The sequence below is a fragment of the Neolamprologus multifasciatus genome, chromosome 6, assembly GCF_963576455.1.
Source record: "Neolamprologus multifasciatus chromosome 6, fNeoMul1.2, whole genome shotgun sequence".
Taxonomy (NCBI): domain Eukaryota; kingdom Metazoa; phylum Chordata; class Actinopteri; order Cichliformes; family Cichlidae; genus Neolamprologus; species Neolamprologus multifasciatus.
Window position 1 is genome coordinate 6284105 of NC_140444.1, and position 20096 is coordinate 6304200.

The 20096-nt window shown below is 39.4% G+C and overlaps 1 protein-coding gene and 1 long non-coding RNA gene across 2 annotated transcripts in view; one reads left to right on the plus strand and one right to left on the minus strand.

The window, feature by feature from the left end:
* LOC146516248 (perforin-1-like) overlaps nt 1–20096 on the minus strand; it is a 579062-nt gene that overhangs the window by 421433 nt on the left and 137533 nt on the right. The window lies entirely within an intron of this gene.
* The window catches only part of LOC146516269 (uncharacterized), a 274115-nt gene continuing 259598 nt past the window's right edge, over nt 5580–20096 (plus strand). The window contains exon 1 of the long non-coding RNA XR_014874633.1: nt 5580–13021. This is a non-coding gene — a long non-coding RNA (uncharacterized LOC146516269). The remainder of the gene's footprint in view (nt 13022–20096) is intronic.

A 20096-nucleotide genomic window follows, 5' to 3' on the forward strand; every position in this document is an offset into this window, starting at 1 on the left:
CATAGATGAAAGCCTTTCTTTGTTGTCTAGTTACCCATTAAACATTTTGGTCTGTTACAGTATATCAGTTTTGAAAATGTAAGAGATATAATAGGAGTTTTGTGTTGCTGCACCTGCAGTGAATACTTGTTTCTGACTGGAAAGCAGGTGTCCATTAAAACTACACGAAAGCACACTGGTTACACAGTTTGAACACTTTCTGAAAGTGTCTCCCACACTCCCAAAACCCCTCATATTTGCAGCTGTTTAAACACTTAAAAAACTTGTTTTTATTAGTTTTCTTCAAAGACAGCATATGCGCTGTCCTCTTTTTTTAATGAATGTAATTCAATTCAGTCACTTATGGTTAAAAATGTAATGTTTTATTTTAATTTAAAGAGCTAGTAATCCTTAAAAAGAGAAACATAAAGTCAGCTGGAAGTAAGCCCAACAGCTAAAATAGAGTTATATTGGCTATTTAATCCTCTGTGGCGGGACAGACCTAACCGTAGGTCAACGTGACTCATTTCAAAGATGGCAAATTGGATCTGTTTCTCCTCTTCCATTAGAGTAGTTACAGAAACTTTCGGGAGACGTCTCTGCGTGTTTATTCCAGGGAAGAAGATTGCTGTCAAATGTTTTTTGGTAATCTGTGGGAAGCTTACGTTTTGCTTCCCAGTTTATGTTTCCCCAGCCAGATTGTCTACAACAACAACATTTTAATCAAAAAATAACTGAGAGACAAAGTCAGGCAAAACTATTAGAATTTGTTCTCCAAATCTGCTTGATGAAAGAAAGAGAGGAAAAAAAGATGTTTTGTTTTCCCATGTTTGTCCATGGAAGACAGCTGCAACAGCAGGGAAAAATAAAAACAGGAGACAAATTAAAATAAACCCTTAGCAACACTAAAATAAATTGAGGCCAAATTCTACTTAATATTAAAAAATTTTTAGACAACTACAAGTCATCTGCATAAAAAACAACTATCAGAATGGCTCAGAAGGTGAAATACTTACATGGCCAGAAGGGCAAAAACACAGTTATTTTCCTTCACCCTACCCTCTCAGTTTACAATGACTTGCACTGGGCCCACTTATTTTTGTGGCTGGACGTCAATTGCCTGTGTCAGAGCAAGCCACTTCATATCTCACCCTTTTGACAAGAATCCCTCTTTTGGCATATTAGTGGCAAGAGGCAGCAAAAATAAATTAGCTTTATGTGGAACACGTCTTTGCTCTCTGTTGGTCTTATTGAACGGAGAAAAAGAAAAAGCACAATACTCTTTCACTGTGCTCTCTTCTCAATCATCTTCTATTTTTCCTTGCAGTGGACTGACAGATTGTAGTCTACAGCTTAAGTGCATTTGTACCCCGCAGCCGAAGTGCCTGTTCTCAGCTATTGTGTCCTCATATTTTTCCTTCCCCGCACATGCTTTTGTCTTCTCTTTTGTTATCTGATTGGTTCCTGGACCTCGCCACCCCTCATCTACGGTAAGTGCAAGACTGTTCTTAGACTGAGTATCTGTACATTTGTGTTCCTTTTGGTACTGTTTCGTGAAAGCAGAAATAGTGTGACTATTGATCTACATTTGAAAGTTGTTCTATTTTTACTAGTAAACAAAAATCAATACCACAAAGTGCCTCGAATGCATTTCTGTCCTAATGGCCTGTGTGTTCTCATGTGAGTGTGAAGGGGTACGACTTGAACGTCACGTTCAGCAGCCCCGTCAACACTGACTCATGTGCACTCAGTGTACATGTCTGTTAATACACCTTTCTTTCGCCAAATAAAGACTCCTTATTCCTTCAAGAGCAATCTAAAATCATCGGGGAAAAGATTCAGCAACATTCTGGTAAGAGTCAAGAGTCACAAAATGCACAAAAACTCTATGAATATTGTTTAAATAAGAATAGCTAAAATAAAGTGACAATCATCTTCTTAGAATCTTTTCTGACACGTTAACCTGCAACATATTGATGAAAGGTAGTGTGAGCTGAAGTGTATCCTTTGAATGTTAATAATCTTATTTTTTTTGCTAAGGTTTAGTCACCTTAAAATTGCATTTTTGCTCTTTGCTGATGATACACTCCTTTTGGTGCCATCAAACAGAGGTTTCCATGGTGACTTTAGTTTTTACCTGAGATCGCAGTCTTTTCATACTAATAATAATAGATTGCATTTATATAGCACTTTTCAGGATCCCTCAAAGCGCTTTACAATTCCACTATTCATTCACTCTCACATTCACACACTGGTGGAGGCAGCTACAGTTGTAGCCACAGCTGCCCCGGGGCAGACTGACAGAAGCGAGGCTGCCATATTTCGCCATCAGCCCCTCTGGCCAACACCAGTAGGCGGTAGGTGAAGTGTCTTGCTCAAGGACACAACGACCGAGACTGTCCAAGCCGGGGCTCGAACCGGCAACCTTCCGATTACAAGACGAACACCCAACTCTTGAGCCACAATCGCCCCAGTGATATTTTATCAAGAATTTTCTTCCACCACCTAACTATGAAAACAATCCTGTTAAGTAATTGAGATGAAATAAATCATCTATAATCAGTGTTGGGAAGGTTACTTTTAAAATGTATTCCATTACAGAATACAGAATACATGCCCCAAAATGTATTCTGTAACGTATTCCGTTACGTTACTCGATGAGAGTAACGTATTCTGAATACTTTGGATTACTTAATATATTATCATGCTGTTTACAACTACATGAATGTACTATTGCTATGATTTATTACTGTTACTGAAGGTCCACTGGCTAATACGGTGGGTTCTGTGTCGGGCTCGTAGCCGAAAACTAGCTTTACTTTGTTGTCTGGGTCAACTTTGCTAGAGAGAGACAGAGAGAGGCGTTGAAAGGCTGCTCCAACAGAACTTATTGTTTTTGGAGGAAAACACGAACACGGTGTACAGTCGAGTCTTAATAGCTTACTTACAACTGGGCTCGTCAGGCACTCTTCTTGGCTGCAGTGGTTATTATTATATTTACATGCTTCCAGCTCCCGTTTTTGCTCGATGACAGCTCGTACTTTTCCTTTTTCTCCCTCCCTCGCTCACAGACACATAACGGGTATGGCAGTCCATTCTCCCTGCAGCACGGACTACACTGCCTATGATGCTACATTCTTTAGAGCTATACCTGTAGCATTCTGCCTATTAGCTTAGCATAATAACAACAAAAAGGCCTCTCTCACCCAGGAAACACAGAGAGAGAGAGCGTCACCCTGTAACCATGGCAACCGTAACGCTGCCACCTGGAACAACAGAACGTAGCTGTCAAACAAAACCCAAACAGTCCTGACCCGCGACAATATGAAACAGGGAAGTACCGCCGTGTAATCCATTTATTTCAACAAAGTAACTGTATTCTAAATACCACCTTTTTAAACTGTAACTGTAACGGAATACAGTTACTCATATTTTGTATTTTAAATACGTAACGGCGGTACATGTATTCCGTTACTCCCCAACACTGTCTATAATATATGTTACGTCTAACGTGACACGAATCCAGTGGATTGGTTTTTTTTTGACTAATAAATTGTGGACTTATACTTTATAGTTCAATCTTCCAATTTTTAGAAGACGTTTTCCCTTTTTTCCACAACTTCTAATAGAGCTGCAGCTTTTTACTGGTTTTGTTTCACTTTATCTTCACTTCAAGTTCAATAAAATATTATGACAAAATGAAGGCCTTGGATAGCTGTAAGCGACTTCCCTTCCATTTCAGTTCAGACTATATTATGTAATAATTTCTCCAGATTGAAATATTTTCATTTCACTCGGTGTGTGTGTGTGTGTGTTTGTGTGCTCCCACACGACTGTGTGGTCCAGCGAGTCAGGGGGTTTGGGTACAGCCAATTGCAAGATTGTCTTTAGCGGTGTCTCAGCTTTTTAGTTGAGCTGAATATTTATCCAGCTGTGCTCCCATCAGCTGCCACAGTTTCTGATCGTTAGTAGAGTCAAAGAGACCACATCCAGCCATAAGTTGATAGTGTACATGCATGCATGTCTGCCCATCTAAAGTACGCTGCTTGGCATTATTTTAATTGCCTTCCATGTGACAAAAAGTGTTGGTTTGCTGGGTATTCTTTACTCTCAGTTTGAGATACTGGATTGATTCTACAAAATATCTGCAACACAGTATTAAAACAGAACAGAACATGAAAATGAGAAAGTTATCAATGCACTAATTAAATTCAAGTGAACTGGCAAACTTCCCCTGACAGTCATTTGTGATTATAATTCTTATTCATGATGAATTGGAGAAAACGGAAGGATTCTGAAGGCTCGGTGTCGCATGAACACTTATGGAATTAGATCATTAAGCTTTAATTTGTGTGGCTCTGTTAATGAGCCGCGGTTTTCCTCTTTAGAATTTGAATAACAAATATAGGATGGCCATAAATGCTTGTAGAAGAATCAATGTTTTTCAGATGATGACATCGATTTACTGTAGTCATCACACGACTTTCTTTCTAGGACAATCATAAGATTTTACTTTGATTTTCTTATTCAACAATTTGGTTTTCTGCAATGAAATTTGCTGCCGATGATCTGAACATTTTCCTCTTATTGCGAATTTTCTCTAACATGCGAGAACGAGAAGAAGTCCTTTTTTTCTTTAGGCGAACTGTTGCCTCCAACTCAGTTTTAAAATATGAGAAAAGCTGATTGTCATGGTAAATTAATCTTGCAGTCAATATGTTAGAATTTTAACAGATAACAGATACCGGTAATGATTGGTTGGCAGGAACAGGTAGACTTAAATGCATGACACCAGAGGCAGTATTAAAATTGAAAAAGAAAAACTCTACTTGAGGCAAAAACCGTTCGGTACACGGGTTATTAGTTGAACCATGCAAGCACAACCAGAGGGAGAAGGCAGAAGACAAAAAAATCAAAGACAGACAATGTCAGGCTCACAGGAAGCCTTGCACATGGAGGAAACTGTTGTAATGCTCAACACATGATACAAAGACAATCTGACATAGAGACAGGGGGAGACATACACAAGGGGGAAGGATAATTTGGCAGTGGTGGAACATAATAGGGTGGCGCACAGTCACAACATAAGGAAACACACAAGGGCAGAAAGTGGAGGATCTGACACAGAGTTGAGCTAAATACACAAAATAAAACAGGAAGTGGTAAAAGAACAAGATACAACTTGGAATGGACCTCGAAGTAGCAGGACATGAAATTAATGTTTTTTTCTGAAATGCATCACCCAGGAGATCAGCTATTTTGTTATGCACCAGTACAGTAGCAATCCTTAGGAAATGTCTGTCCGGATATAGTGGAGTATGCAAATGAGATGCTCAATTAAACATATCTGCAAGCTTCAGGAATGTGAAAGAGAAAGCCCATCATGCTATACGTGTAAAAGCATATTAACCATATTTATAAATATGTCAGTAAACCAGTGGAAAAATCTCTCATTTAGGAGGGACGTGTTCTTGATTAAAATATTTTTCCATTTAGAAATGAAGCACATGTCTTTCATCTACAACACGGGCGCTATAAGCAGCACTGGATCAGACGCTGCCTGAGACTGATCCAGTGTGTGGGTGCGACGGCTCTATAGTACTTTTTGGTTTGTAATGCAGAGATAACAATCATTTTCACAGGAAACATAGGTGAACTCCCACCCTAACCTGGTGGGAAAATGATACATATCATTTTGATGGCAGGTTTTGAATAGAAACAGCAGACAGTGACACTAGACTTTTCCGTCTCCTATAATATCATGTATTACTGAATCCTGCTTCCATGCTGGGTAACGTTTAGTTTTAAGTCGAGGAATATTTCAAATGGTGATGGATCGCTGTGGAGTATAACAGTTCCGGTGCAGATGGAGAGAGACAGCGAATAAAGCAGAGGAGAGACAGAGGAAAACAGCCAAAAGAACAAGGGGATTCTCAGATGCAGGTGTATTTATAGCTGGAAAAGGAGATTCGCACACACACACACACACACACACACACTGGAGGCTATCCTAGTCCTACTGTTAAATAATGCAGCTGCTTTGTGATCTGAGGGACTCCTATTATATTAAGTGTGTGTGTATGTGTGTGTGCTGGTAAGCTTATACATGTACATGTGTCAGTGGAAACAAACCCTCCACAGCGCTGCTCTTTACTTTCAGTTCATGTGTGTGTGTGTGTGCACTCTGTTTTCTGACAAGAATTATCTTATACAAGTTTGCTGCTCGCATCGCCGTTTCTGTTTTGCATTTACCGCTGTGCATTTATGTACATGTTTTGCCAATTGTCTGTAATTATCTGCGCCCCTTTATGTGCCTCTCCTGGTTGTATTCGTATTAGAAAAGTGTTTTTGAAGTCTTCTGCCACTAAACTTGCGAGGCCTCTTGTGTCCAATTAGGCAGCTTGTTTAAGCCGCCGCCGTCGCATGGTTCCCTCTCTTGGCATCCGTCTTCTCCTTCATCCCCGCATCCCACCGTCCCTTCATCTGTCCATCCTGCGGTCTGAGAATAAGAGAAGGAAATAAGTGAATGTCAGTCATATTGTGTCACAATAACTGTATGTTTTGGTCCCTCTGAAGGATGTGCCTCAGGTCATAGCATGCAAACTGTTGGATCCTAGACATGACTATGGCTGGTTGCACCATAATACATTGCTGCAGAGCCAACCACCCACACATGCACACTTTTTGCCCTTTTTTGCTTTGCCCTGACATTTGAGAGAATGACAGAAGGACAAAAAGAGAGGAGGAGAGGCCAGAGTGAGAGAAGGCATCAGATTCTCTGCTTACCTTCTTAACTAGGCAGCGGATCTGTCTCCAGGAGAAGGCACGACACTGATAGCAGGTTGGGTCCCTGCCAGTTGGCAGGGGTGCACACACCAACACACACACAAAACGACCTGTTCCTTCTCCTAGGCTGTGCTGAGACATTTTTTGACCTTGGTAGGGGCAGCACACTGTACAGCCCTAACAAGGCCACAAACATACACAGCCACCTGTTTTTATGTAGAAAGTGTTCCATGTCAGAGAGCTGCTATGAATTCAGCATGACTGTCTGTGTCTTGATGGGCATTAAGGGAATGGAAAGAGTGTAAAATCATCCACAATTCTCTTCTTCACCGCTGAGATAAAAAAGTGAAGTACTTAAATGTTTGAGCATGTCTAAAATGCTAATTGATTCTGCTATGCAGCCACATTAACGAAACAAAATGTTATGCAGGGATATTTGTGTAATTACAGGTGTTGAAGTTTTTCAGCTGGATTAATTCTTCCGAGCTCATGACATTTATGTTCTTCACATAGATTCACATACACACAAAGTCACTTGGATGGCAAACTGTAGGAAGTGTGCATTTCTATCTGGGTTTGAGACCAGCATAGACGGAACGCGTGTTTTCCGAGCTTTCTGCCAAACAGATGTTCATCAGCATTTCAGAGTGTTCCCGTGAAGCCATTAGACTACATTACCAAGAACACACTAATTACGAAGGTGCATGGGGATATGGGGGAAAGCAGGCAAAACACACACAATAATTCACACATGCAGTAATGCGCATTCTGACAAATATAGCACCTTCACACCTGTTGAATAAAAAAAGCAGAAGTGGCATTAAAAACCAACATTGCAATTTTAAAATCCAATAAAATCAGATGATACGTACCTACTAAATACAAAACAGATGCACATATATAAAACAAATATTTTATAGCAGGTTAATAGGTTTTTCATTATTTCTTTATGTTTTATATGTATTTTATGAGCATGGTTCTGTTCAATATTTAGGGATCCTCCCATTGTTCATGTCGCTCATTTACTTGCTGTATTTTATCATTAATATTATAATGTCACAGGCTGGCATTATCAGTATCCTTCCTCCTTCCCTCTTTCCTTTTTGCACTTGCTATCTTCTTCATCTCTTACCCTTCTCATGTAGGTGAATCTTCCAGCTCCGGTGAGGCCCGTCAGGAGGTGGGGCTCTCAGTCAGCGCCTCCAACTGCGCACCTGTTTTCCATTAGCTCACAAGCCTCCTATCCATTTAACAGCAAGTTCATTCACCCACTCTTCATCAGCTTGCACTGATGCTTAAGTGGTAAACGTCAGGCTCTAGTTTAGTGTCTTTCATATGCTTACTTAATCACTATACTTGCCTCGTTCCCTTATCTCCTCTCTAGCTCTCTCTTTCGGTGCCTGTATTCCCCCAGCTGGTTTTGACCCTTGGTACTTTCAGGGTTTCTCCTCTCTCTAAATTGGTTCCTCACTCTCCAACCTCACGTCTACTTGGCGCCATAGATATTGGCTTTATATAAGCTGCTCTGACTTTGATGTTGCTACAGAGTTCTTCATAAATTATTTTTTGCTTTAACATTCAGTTGTCATAAATTACTTTGGAACATAATGATATATTATAATATTATAATATAGTGTATTTTACTGGGCTTGTTGTGAAATGTTTATGTTTAGTATCCGAAAATGTATCCTATATGTGTGCTGTACAGCACATTTCAGTAGATTTTGCAATAGTAATAATTTTTTCTAGGTTTTTGTGGTGCTGATTAGCTTTAAATTACATACTTTCACTAAGGGGTGGCATCCCATGATTGTTTGATTTTTATTGACTTCAACTGATGGCCAGTGTATAGCATTTAAATTTATCTTGGTCCCCTAATACATTAAAAATGAGCATGCATGCCATATAATCATATATGCATAACATGTAATAGTGTACATCTGTCATACATACTTGGACTTCCCACACATCTAAATACAGACATTCTCACCACATCACACAATTAAACACTGTCTAACTCACGTAAATGTCATTATGAAATCTTGTTCTTCTTTTTTTAACTACACATATAGGTTTACTCTCATATTTATGTTCCGTATTTGTTTATTATATATAAATTATATTATATATAATTTTGTAAATATTCTAAAACTCTTTTCTTTAAAATAAAAAACATGCCTACAGGACCTTCTAAGCTTTTTTGTGTTTCTAAGCAGCGAGTTATTCATGTAACAATAACTGAGCAGTACAGTATAAAACATACTGCTTGCTTTATTTTTGATACATTTTTAAGAATAATTTATGATTTTTCATTGTCTTTACAATGAATCCTTATATTAACCTCTGTATTTATGAAGCAATTTCCAAACATTAAAAACTTTGCTTGCTTTTATAACCAGATAGTTTAAATTGATTTTTAAGTGTCCTTTTAAAATGTCCTCCAAACACACTTATTTAAATTTTGCCAAATTAATTAAATAAATAAATATGCAGACGGCATATTTTTAAATTATTTTGACACTGCAGACTTCATTTTAAACTCAAGGTAAAGAATTTTGTTCCCAATGGAACTTGAGTCTTACTGTGTGAAAAAGTGTTAGCTATTTAAACTAAAATACCTAAAAAAAATTAAAGGAACTCGTTTTAATCCGGGTATAGAAACAAGTCATTAAAACTTCTGGGATACTGATTAGGTTTGTTAAATAGGTGAGGGGGTTATTAATCGGTTTCTGCTGCTTTGGCGTTGTGCTACTGGTAGCATGAGGAACAGAGATTGCACAGGTAGGACCCCTCCAAAATAACACATCAATTTGTTCCATTGCCAGAAAGTTTGCATTGTCTCCCAACACAGTCTCAAGAGCATGGAGGAGATTCCAGAGATTGGCAGTTACTCTGAGAGCTGGACATGGCTGTAGAAAGTCCATAACCCATCAGCGAGACTGGTATCTGCTCTTTTATTGCAAGGAGGAACAGGATGAGAACTGCCAGACCTACAAGATGACCTCCAGCAGGCTACCGGTGTGAAAGTCTCAAGCCAAGCAATCAAAAACAGACTTAATGAGGGTGGCCTGAGGGCCCAGAGTCCTCTAGTGAGACGCTCACTTCCTGGTGCAGTGGAGTCATTTCGAATACCAGAATTGGCAGGTCCAGCACAGGCCCTGGAGAGGCTGTGGAGCACATAATACTACCTATAACATTGTTCAGCATGACCAATTTGTTGGTAGCCAATTTGGTGGTGGTCAGTGATTGTCTGGGGAAGCATATTCATGGAGGGACACACAGAGCTGTACAGATTAGGCACTGAATGCCATTAGCCTATGCTATTTTGATTTCCATTAAACAATGTGGCATGCCTTAATTCCCCAGTTCATATAAATATAGATATCCAGCATGACTTTTTTTTCATTTTTGAGAAAGAAAGTGTTCCTTTCATTTTTTGAGCAGTATATGTTGTGTCATGATCTTTAAACAGGAGCAAAGCCAATAAATAGTTCTATTCCTGGTGCCATAATTCTACAGTTTATTAAATAAAAATGACACTTAATCACAAGGAAACTTTTTCAATGTAATTGCTTTTTTTTAAAGGTATTAATAATTATTGTTGTATATTATGATTGAATGCTCAATATACTTTTTTGTAACCACTCACAATAACAAAAGGTCAGCAGAGTAATCCATAAACATGTAGTAGTTATTGCACACGTCTCCATGGCTGTTGTGGGAGTTATTTCAGCTGAACCTATTTTGATTCCTTTAAAAGACCTTTAGAGCATCAAATATCTTTTTGAAGTTATAGTTCCTTTTCTCTTTTCTCCAAATTTGTCAAAAGCCACTAAATTATTATCTTTCCCAAGACAGTAAGATCGTGTGCATTCCATACATAGGCTATATATGGCACTGGACCTGGAGAACTACTTACACATGCAAGGTAGAGGTTGTTTGGGTGATCACATATATGAGATTCCCTCATCAGTCCTAACATTTTGTGCAGACACTAATTGGAGATATTTTGCCTGCTGTGCCTCAGTATGCCATTTTCATGCTCTCGCTGTGCTTGAAATGATCTCATTCATGACTGACACGCAAACAAATTCCTCATCATTGGTACATCTTAATTTGCATACCTTCCAATATGAAAGAAAATGTTGCTTTGAGTGAAAATTGTATCCAGCAGCTTACCTTGCCAATATGCCAAGCAGACACACTTCTGCATCTTTATTTCTGGGTTTAGACATTGACACAGCGAGCAACACTTCTTCACTTCTACAACAGCCCACAATATCGTTTTCAAATTGAATTAATTAGAGTGAGTGAATCATAGCTTCATTTGAGGGTCTAGTTGTAAGAAAACTTCCCAAGCATGGACTACAAAAGAAAAGCTTACAGATGAATCTGGTTTCCCGTTTCTGTGGTGTACCCTCTAAGTGTGAAAATTTAATATGCAGCAGCCCCCAAATCTAAACTTGTTATCTGCTGTTCATTTAAAAAGAAAGAAAGAAAGAAAAGGAAATAATGATTGTACTAAATGCAGCTGCGACTCTGGAATATGAAATGTGACCATTTATCGATGGCGGTGCTGGTGGTTGTGATGGAAGGTGTGAAGAGTTTATCTGACCATTTCTTTAAGTTTCTACTACTAACAATCCAGCATTTCCATCTATTTTATGCAGCAACTGGCAAGGTGTTGTTGCAAAAAGAGGCAGAGTTTGAATTTCTCCCTTAAGCCCTGGTTTTTGATCATTTACACAAGCATTTCGGTTATTTTTTACATGAACAACCAAGTGAAACACTCTTAATGCCTTCCAGGAGAAACTGTCTAAAAAGTATGTGCTCTCATCTCCATATTTAAATGATTGTATCATCTTGTTTCTGTCTGTGACTGTTCAGAGAAACCATAAACTCCTTTTGCATATAAACTAGATTTTGTAGAGCATAACCTGGCCTTAAGCTTAAGTGCTTAAGTGGCTGAACCTGGTAACAAATGCTTATGTACAAAAGATACGCAGCAACATTACCAGTCAGTGATGTTTCTGTCTACCTGTCTTGGTTTTAGCTTCATGTGTTCCTTTTTTAAAAATTGCTAAACATTCCCGTAAAAGTTATATTCTGTCATGAACTATTAAAATGAGAAGCTCAAGAATAAAAAACACGATAAAATAGTGAGATAGATATGAATTAACAACTTTTTTTTCCTTTTCTGCAGATGTGATCCTAGTACCCTCACAGTGATTGATTCATTGTAAGCCTTAAGACAATTTGGGTCATACATACAATGTTACATTTTCTTAAAATTAAGCCTTCCATTTTTAGTAGTGGTGCACTGAGTGGTAGTGGTGTAGTAGTGGTGCATGAGACTCTTAAAATACATAATTAATCTTAACTGTATTTGCTTATTTTTAGAACCTTTAATCTGATGCTAGTGATGGTACAACCAACGGAAAAAAGGGTTTTCCTTGGATTGTATATCTTTTAGCATTGCTCTGCCTCATGAGGATTTGACTAAAGTATGATCCGATTTTGAGACTAAAGATGGAGGGAGTTCAAGAGTTTTTGCAAGCTGATGAACAAAACCTTGAAAAAAATGGCAGTACTTGCATTCCACTATATGTGCAAACCTGCTATTCAACTTACCACTAATTAGTATTGTTACCTACAATTCCTATTGCCTTTCTTACAATCTTCACTAAATCTTGCATCATGGAAACTGCAAACAGGAAATGTTAACCACTATTTATTACCTTCAGTGCTGGTAATGTATTTTTGTTGTTGCTGTTGTTGATTTTTGCAAAGCAAAGTATTAAGTTGTAGTTTCATATTCTTGATTATTTTTGTGCCTAGACAGCCCGTTCTCACTCCCGAGGCGTAACATGCCGACGTTTTGTCACGTCCCGCGGCGTTCCTGAGGAACGCGAAAGGAGACCTTCGGCGTTCTTATGGTACGCGGCGGGTTATGGCTGAAATCCAGTGCAATGACGCTCCCGCGGTAATAGACGTTCCAGCCCTGTATTCCAGCCCTAACCATAACCTTATTCCTGATCTTAACCAGGACTTTAATGACGTTAAATAGCGTGTTTGTAAGCGATTTGAAGAAAAAGAGCGAACATGTGTAGATTCAGTCCAGACGGTTCTCATATTTCCTCATTTTTCCGAGGTCGTCATTTAGGAACGTGGTGGGTAGCCAAAAACGTAATATGTTGATGATTTGTCACCTAGCGTAAAATGTTACGTTTTGGGAGTGAGAACGTGTTGGCCTAGAGTATACATCTACAATAATAACAACTCTAACCAGCTCCTAACTGCACCCTTGTATTCATCGGAGTGCTGTTGGTCTCCTAACTAAGCTCTCTGTGTGCCTTTATGTGTCATCTTCTGAAATCCAAACACATCTATGCTAGCCCGGTGATGGTCTGGCAACCTCTGGCCACCAGCTGGCATAGGCCCAAGGCTCTATTGAACCCTAGACTGATAAATTGTTTTAAAAAATGGATGGATGGATTTTTTTGTTACACACAGTCAATTTAGCAAATATTGCAATCTTTTCTGTTAATTTCCATGAGGCCTGACCCTAAGAAACCCCAATTAAGGGAGAGACCGTCTATTAGTGTGCTGAGTGAAAGTGCACTGAAGTCAAATTTGGAAAATAGATTGTGTCTCTGGTTTGACAAGCTGTCCTTGGTCAACTGGCGTGAAGTTCAGATTTGGTCCCTGGATGTGACAGAAACTCAAAAGCTCCCACATTTGCAAGTAGTAAGCAAGAGTGAAATTAGGAGTGCAGATCTGCTGTCTTCCTCCGTGATCTGTGATCTGATAAGCTGATCTGAGAGAGAGAGAGGCAGAGAGGGTATCAGATGCCTCTCTCCTCCTCACCCATGCTCATCCACTGCTTGCGTTCCCTGCTTTCCCTCCGCCCTTATCTCTATCCCTCCTCTTCTCTGTGCTGCACCCTTTCTTTCTCCATCGCTCACTTACTGGCACACTTTCTCGCTTACCTCCTCCTTTTCCTCCGTTTTCATCTCTCCCTGTTTCACCCAGCATCTGTCTAATTCAGTGGTTGGGCCTGTGGTTAGCAGCCGTATGGTTTTTATGATCACCCTCTGAGTACACAGTGACCTTGGACATTATTCACAGACAATAGATGGAGCTGTCCACACCGGGTAGCACTGCTACTGCTGTGGGCTGTTGTGTGCGTGTGCCTGTGCCAGATGTGTGTGTGTGTGTATGTGTTCGAGGCAGAGAGTGGGAGGGAGTCAGTAAGAGTGAGTGTACCATTTTTAATGTGAGCAGAGGAGAGACAATATGAATCAGAGAGACCACTGCTCCATTTCTGAAGGGTTAAGGAATGCAAAAGCGTGTGTGCGTGTGTGTGTTTGGTAAGCTGATAAAACATCTGGAGTTGTTTCCAAGTGTTTAATTAACATTTGGTAGCTGTTCGCTTGATCTCCCAATGTGTGGTCCAAAATGATGCGGATGCAAGTGAAGGAGGGCTTAATTAGACTGATAAACCAAATAAACCCATCAGAGAGATGCAAACAATTTTAGGAGTGGTTATTGAACAATCTCATGTATTTTTTAAAAAGAAAGAATTCACTCTGCCACCTCAGCAACATCAAAAGGCTTGTGAGACCACAGAAGACAAATAAAGTGGATTACCAATGAAAAACCCTGTCACATTACCCAAGTCAAGAACTCTTCAGTGGGTAGTGTCAATGTCAAAGTCTGCAATCAAGAAACATCTACAGGAATCTAAATTCAGAGTGTTGACAACAAGGTACAAGCCATTGGTTGAGAATAGGACGCCCAGAATAAAATTAGAGGGAAAAATCTCTGCACAGTTCTTTGAACAGATGAAACCAAGATGAACCAAGGAAAGTGAGAGCTCATAATCCCTAAAATACCACAAGTTCTGTCAAACATTGTGGAGGCAACGCAATGGCAAGGGAATGTATTGAACCAGATCTGTAGAATTTATTGATGACATGACTGCTGATAGAAATACCAGACTGAAGTGCACAAGGCTATTCTCCAGTCAGATTGAGCTAAATGCTACAAAACTGCACAGTAGCGCGCAGTGCAAATGGATAATGCAAAAAGCAAATCCAAGAATTTCTCAAGGTAAAGTAATGCAATATTCTTCAGTGGACAGGTATCAGCCCAGTAGAACATGTTTTTCTGTAACTGAATACTAACCGAAGGCAAAAAGCTCCACAAACAATCAACAACTGAAGGCCTTGCAGAGCATCTCATGAGAGGAAAAGCAGCATTCGGTGATGCCCATGGGTTCTTCAGACGTCAGGTAGACATTCACTACCAAAGACCTTCTTTTTTTTAGTTTTAGCAGTAATTCTGTCTGTAATTATCAACAGACAGACCTTGTGTTTGTTGTGGCCAAACAAATGTGCGTACCGGCAGAAATTCGCCATTGTTTATCCTCCTCACACAGTGAGTTCACAGGCTAAGCTAATCTTGCGTTAGTGACATGCATTTCCCCTGAAGTACAGTGGAAACAGTTAAAGAAACAGACCAGGAGGGACTGTCAGCTTGCTTGGGCGCCGTAAGTTATCTCCTATAACTTACTATAAACCTGGTGGATTTAGGGTCTCGGCTGTTTGTATAAAGAATGTAATAAATGAGCAGAGGAACTAAAAAGTATTCTGAGGGATCTACATTACCTTACTGGAATGAACTGAGGAATGGATAAAAAAAAACAAACCCCGGAGTGGATTTCTTTGTTTTCTGTTTTATGAATGAACTGAAGCAACTGCTGTGAAGCAAAATTATGGGCTGTGCGCACTGAATTTTCTGGTTGACTGGTGTGTTTGTTTGGCTTTTGTGATTGATGTGTTTGAATATATCATTTGGTGTTTTACAAATTGTATTGGATTGGTTTTCATTCAATGGTCAGGTTATTGGGTCTTAGCTGTGTTAACACAAACACATCCTTTGTGTGGTTTGCAAATTTGCTAAATTAACCTTATATGTCAGTAGAGAAACCTGGCTGACACTCCAGAAGAAAAATGTACCTGTTGAGCCTCCTTGGAAGCAAACTGTCAGAGCGCTTTCTATCTGACATTCACACACACTGATGGATACATCGGGTCAGCCGATAGTCTTTGGTGGTGTCGAGGAATGCTTTTTGTTAAAGTTCAATTAGCTGGGCGGATTTCCATGAGATGACAGTAGAAGTAAAAAATGCAATTTGACTGGACTTCATTCTAAAAACCTACAACTATATTATGTGTTAGTGGTTCCACCTCACTGTCACATGAACAGGGCTGTGGAGGTGGAAGGATCCCTTCATATATGCCACATAGAGCTATGGTAGTGAACTGTCAGTGAACTGTTTAACTATTGACTCCCCATTTTAACCATTCCTCTACTATTTCACCTACTAATTTATTGGCAACCAGCTAACAATTCATTCAGTTTGTTCATCCATTGTGATAAATTAAAACTTCAGCGGTTTACCCATACTTTATCAACCACTTTGACTTTTTAAAAACTTTGATTCAAATATACAATTTAGTCACTGCATGGCATTACTCTGTTTTCATCATGCAATGACCAATTTTAGCTCTCTAGATTTACGTTTAAAAAACAGTAAAAGTACCATTTACTTCTCTGCCCTATGTTGTTCTGGCCTGCTAATCTTCCCATGTAACACCTGGATACTGTGGAATTGAACAAATTATTTTACTGCTACAATATAATCTACAGCATTAGCATTGCATTAACAATATAACAGATAGCTTTAAGACGGCCTTAAGATGTTTAAACATACAGGCACTATATTAACCTTTATTCCAGGTGCAGTTATAACTATTTTTTTACACACCCTGCAGTTTGTGCTTTTTAAAGAGTTGAAGCTCAGTCAGTTAATTGAGGGTCAGAAGCTTCATCCGGCGCTAGGTCCAGACGATCTATTGTGCAAAGTGACTTAGAGCTATGGAAGGATTGCCTACACGCTTACCAGACATACATGCTGTGTTATTCATTCGTTTATATCCTTTTTATTAAGCTTTGAGTAGTGGCATTTGATTAAAGCATTTATTCAATATATTCCGTATATAGTTTCAGTTAGTTACATATATGACAGTGGCTTCTGTCTGGTTAGAGGTTATGAGCTTTAATTGGTGAGGTGAGAGGTGAGACAGAGTGCAATTGAGGTCGAGACACACACACACATAGTACGTAGACTCATTTTTAGGTAAGAGTTCAGACATATTTTGCTTGTAACTGCATTTTGTGCCTGCTTAAGTGACAGTTTGTTGTAGGACGTGTACTACAAAAATACCCATAAGGGTATCTTATCCTCTTCCCTGGTTGGGAATCACAGACAATAGTGCACAGTTTAGAAAAATCTCAGTGTTGTCTTCACATGACAACGTTCTCAGACACAACAACAGCAGTCCCTATGGCTCCATTTTCTTGAGTGGCTAACACTTTGTTACTGTGGGACTTTAATATGGCCTGCGTAATATTTGTCTGGGACCTTCTTTGTGTCTCTCTTTCCTCCTTCCTCTGCCCCTGCAGTGTAAGATATCGAATAAAAAAAAATTAAAACAAGAAATGGTTTTCTGGGTTTGTCGAGGAAGAACTTAATTAGACTCCACACTACCCTGACCTCAACCCCATATAACATCGTTGGGATAAATTGGAATGCCAACTGTGAAGCAAACCTCAACATCTGACATCACCGTGTGACCTTAATGTCCGACCTATGCCCAATATCAGTATGCTCTTGTGGGCTGGATGGGAGAGAATCATTGCTTCAAATTCCAAGCAAATACACATTTATTGTGGAGGACAGAGAGAAAAAATCTAGACCTTGTTTACAGGGAGAGAAACATAGACAATGCAGCGTTTTTTTAAAGTATATGTTTCAGGTATTTTGATTTGACTGGGGAAAAAACTCTGAATGAGCAGAAAATAAATTAAGATGGACAATCGAAACATTAATGTCACTAAAAACCACCCACTATTATATATGGCTCACAAGAGCTGAAATTTGCATTTTACACCAATAATTATGGAGATATTATTAACTGTGGGTGCCATTTTTACTAAGATAATTGCCTTATGAAACATTTGTCTTTCTTTAGATCCACACCTGGCAGTAAGAGGCAGTTTGTCCACCTCAGTGTATGGACACACATATGTGCCAACAGTTTCACACACATACCTGCCTTGTTATAACACCAATCAGTCAACTGTCAGAGGCAGAGAGGGTTTATGGCAGCTTTATGGGAGGTGAAGCAGCGCTTGGTAGTCCATTTGGCTGCCCATATAAATGACCGATGTATGTGTGTGCTTGTGTATGTGAGTGTCATGCCAAGTGACTATGTAGCTTACCACTAGGCAGTTGTGTGCGTGAACCGCTTTTCACATAGCCATGCGCAACTCTGTGCTTGTCAGAGGGTGTATTCATGTGTGTGTGTGGAAGTTACACGTAAGTGCGCTTCCATAACCGCATGTTGTGAGGGCACATAACTGTCTGTTCTGTTGGGAAGCAGAGTAGATGAAGTGAACTGTGAGTCTGTCTCTGCACCATTTGAGGTGTAAGATACCAAGAAAGAGTTAGAGGCACAGAGAGCTTTGCAGTGGGGAAGAAGGGAGGAAGGGAGGGAGGGAGGGGGTGTTAAATATAGATAAGAATGAAAAGAGAAGAAAGGGAAAAAAATCAGACTTTTGAATCTTCCCTACATATTTTTCATCGTATTTCCTTTTTTGCCTGAAGGCAGCAGTGTTTTACAAATTGTTATCCTCCACCTCAGTTGGTCAAGGAGGCACCCCTGTAAATTTCCTCATCTTGATGAACTCTCTTCTTTGGATAGCCTGAGCCTGAGAAAACCAGCCTGTGTATATTGTGAATGATCAGATCACAAAAACATAACTGAATGTTTAAAACTAGAAGAGCTAATCTCAGTATTTACGTGCGACAGTAAATAGCTCCTGCTGCGTGTCTCTGTTGTTCTTCGAAACAGTTTTTGTTGTTTAGCTTGACAGCCAATGCCACCATAAATATCATAGAAATCTTTCTGGAAACTGTTTTTGTCATTTCTGAGTTCATCTGAAGTGTAAAAGTGCAAACCTAACAGGCATTCTCAAACAAGAGTATTGTCTCTCTCGTGTATGTCTTCCCTGAAAAACTATTAATCAACAGTGTTCCCAGCTTCTCAGATCGCTCTCCTCAGACTATACTGAACAAATGCTGCAGCTGTGGATTCACCGCAGCACCGTCAAAGCCTTGAATTATGGGATTTTAATCAAAAAGAAGAAAAATGCTTTTGACACCAGATTTTACACTCCATTGTGGAAACTTCTGAAGCCACCACAGAGTGCACAAATTTCCATTTTAGAATTCAGAAGCTCAAATTTCAGTAAACGGTAAAAGGCGAAAAGAGCACCAGGTACCAAATGGAAAGTTATCAGTCAAAGCTTATGAAAAAGAAAAGCTTGGCTTTAAATCTACCTTACCTTTGATATTTTATGGAGAAACTCAGACGCGTAAAAGTTTTCAGAAGATTTCATGAAGCCACTTACAGTTTTGTTCAGACACTGAGCTATAAGGCTTTTTTGTTTAAAGGACAAAGTATTTGGGAAACTTTTCACTCTGATAGTAGTTCATCTTCTTTTGTGTTTACAAAAACAAACAGCAAACCCAAGGGAACAAACCAGAAGCCGTTTATTAGCTTCAGCCATCGGCAATTTTGTCATTACTCTTTGTTTAGAAGTTTGGCATTCCCAAGCTAGATTCAACTTGACCCATTGTCATTCTTGTGGTGTCAGATGCTGCTATTATTTCAAAGCCACTGGCATCTCACAGGGAAGCAGAAAGTGACCTTTGGTAGATTTATGGCATAGATTGATTGACCTGACTGACCAATTGGTGTTTCCTCTACATGGAAGGAAAGTCCAGGATTGTTATGGATTTTTATTGTTGCATCCTGTGTTCTGCATTTTCCATTTGATATGGTTCATTACAGGTAGAGATGAAAAATACTGCATTTGTAATGTATATGACACTGAATCAGTTGAGTAGCTTGTCTGAACAGACTTTGGTCTTAGTCACACAGGCCTAAAGACCTGTAGCAGAACCGTTGGCAACCTCTGGTCCATAGGGAAAAAAATGATAGCCCCTTACCAGGTGTTGACTGGTTGCTGGGGGTTGCACTGTGAAATTGGCCGCAAAGACATTTCGGTGTCCAAAAACCTTTTTGTGATTGCATTGGTTGTCAGCAGATTGATAAAGTTGCACATGGAAGACACTGGCTTATATGCAAACGCTTGCTAACTAACCCATGAGCTTCAATGAAACTTGAAAAAGTGCAAAG